This window comes from Rhinopithecus roxellana, chromosome 12 (genome assembly GCF_007565055.1).
Source record: "Rhinopithecus roxellana isolate Shanxi Qingling chromosome 12, ASM756505v1, whole genome shotgun sequence".
NCBI classification, from domain to species: Eukaryota; Metazoa; Chordata; class Mammalia; order Primates; family Cercopithecidae; genus Rhinopithecus; species Rhinopithecus roxellana.
This window is the reverse complement of record NC_044560.1, coordinates 22,976,161-22,978,556: the sequence shown is the minus strand read 5'-3', so window position 1 is coordinate 22,978,556 and position 2,396 is coordinate 22,976,161.

Here is a 2,396-nt window from a genome sequence, read left to right as displayed (position 1 = left end):
CTCCGCCGCCGCCGCCGCCGCCACAACTTGGCCCATTTAAACGGCCCCGGCGCGGCGGGCGGCGCGGGCTCCCGCGGGGGGTGCGTGACGGCCGACTCGGGGCATCCGGCGGCGGCGGCGGGACAGGGCTGCGGCCCCCGGCACTATCCCGAGTACCGAGTCGCTGGGAGCGGCTGGAATCCAGGACTCCGCGCGGGACCGGGATGGGCTGGGCCGGTCGCGGACCGGGCTCCTCTCGGGGGGAGGGAGCTGGGGGCTGCTCGCCGCGGTGTGAGCCTGCGCCCGCGGCTCTGGGACTTTACCCAGCGACTCTGATGGTGGGCGTTGGTGTCCGGGAGGGCGTGGTAGTCTCTGCACCTGCAGGGAGCGAGGCTGTGGATTTGTAGTGTGTGGCCTGGGCAAAGTGTTCTGTGAGTGACAGGGCAGCACCTCCCCGCTCGTTCGTGCCCCTTCCTATGCACTTCACAGGAGTGAGTTCGCCTGAGCCACCGAGTTCCTTTTTAGCCTTTTGCTGGTGAGGACGCTGAGACAGAAAGATCAAGTAACGCTCCTGAAGTCACACAGCTGTTTCAAATGCACAGTGTCTCAGGCCAGGACGGCGCCAGGGCCATGGGGTGGGGCAAGAGCTTCCTGTCACCCCACACCCCCCAGCAGGAAGGTGTTAGTCAGGGTGGCGGTGGGGGACAGCGGGTTGGCAGGGTGCACGCCCTCCCACACCACCACTTCCTCCCAGACCAGCCCCCCTGAGCATAAACTTGACCCCGGGTGACCACGCTGGGCTCCCTCACCTTATCTCACCAGAGGCTTCTGCAGGCCCCCCAGCCCACCCTCGGAGTGAGATCTGGGCCAGTGGTGCTCTGCTCAGACAAGGAACACGGCCAGAAGCCTCCCCTCCCATCCTGGCCCCTTTCTGTGGGGGCTCCTTCTTGGTCTTTTGGGGTCCTAGGGGCCCGGTGGGAGTGTGGGTGTGACTGTGAGTGACCCTTCCTTACATGGCCACCCTTGGTGCTATCAACCTCTCTGCATCCCTGACCCCAGACGTGGCTGCCAGCAAGTTCCTGTGCCTCCCTCCCCTGAAGTCTGTGTCTTCTCTCAGGTCCGATGCCACGTGGAAAGTCCACCCCTGGGGCCAGCTGGAGGCAGTGTGGTCTGACCGTGAGTGCCCACTGTCCGCAGCCCTGACCCTACTGCCGCTGTGCGGGCTACTAGATTCACCTGCACCTCACCCTCCTTCCAGGTTCGCCTGCACCTGACTCCCTGATGCTCATACAGTGATTTGGGGAGGCTGGGGAGGCGCAGGTCCGCATGGCAGTGCCTCTCTGGGTCTGAGGCCCTTGGGCCAGCACAGGAGCCTCCTTTCCCTTCCAAGAGCCCTCCCCTGTTCACCGGTGTCTCACCATGCTCAGGCCCGCAGTGTGGTTAAGGAGGGGCCTGGGGCTGGCCCTGGGTTTCTGGCTGGGTGTGGGAGCCCACCCGGGCCCTGCAGCCTAACCTCCAGCCCACAATCTGTCTCCACCTATCTCTGGAGGACCAGGATGTCTTCCCGAAAAGACCCTGACTGGGTCCAAAGCTGGAGGCACCCCCCATCCTCACCATCCACTCCCTGATATTCTGGAGGCCCCTCCAGGGGCTGGGTGAGGAGGCCTTCCCCACCACCTCCTTGTCTTCCTGGGAGACAGGTACCTGTTTGGAGGCCACTTTCCCACATGACCAGGCCTCCTCACCCCCAGCATCATCCTTCTCCGTGGGTCTGTGCCCCTTCCTTGGTCCTGTCCACTCACACACTCATATCCTGTGTCCACTCACACACACCTGTGTCCCATGCCCACACCCGTGTCCGTGTCCATGCTCACACCTGTTCTGTGTCCACTCCCACTCGTGTCCACTAGCACACTGGGTCCACTCCCACACCTGTATCTCGTATCCACTCTCACATGTGTCGTGTCCACTCGCTCACACGTGTACTGTCCACGCCCACACATGTGCTGTATCCACTCGCTCACAGCTGTGTCTCGTGTCCACTGGTTCACACCTGTCCCGAGTTCACTCATGCACCTGTGTGCCGTGTCCTGTGTTTGCTCACGCACTCGTGTGATGCGACCACTCACCTGTGTCCGCTGGCTCACACCTGTCCCAAGTTCACTCATGCACCTGTGTGCCGTGTCCCGTGTTTGCATTTGTGTGATGCGGCCACTCACTCACCTGTGTCCGCTGGCTCACACCTGTCCCTTCTTCACTTGCGCACCTGTGTTGCGTGTCCTGTGTCTGCTTGCACATCTGTGTGATGTGTCTACTCGCTCACACCTGTCCCGTATCCTCCACTCACACACCTGTCTTGGTCTGGGACACCTGGGTCCCACTCTCCCCTGCACTCCTCAGGCTGGCGGCAGAGGCCA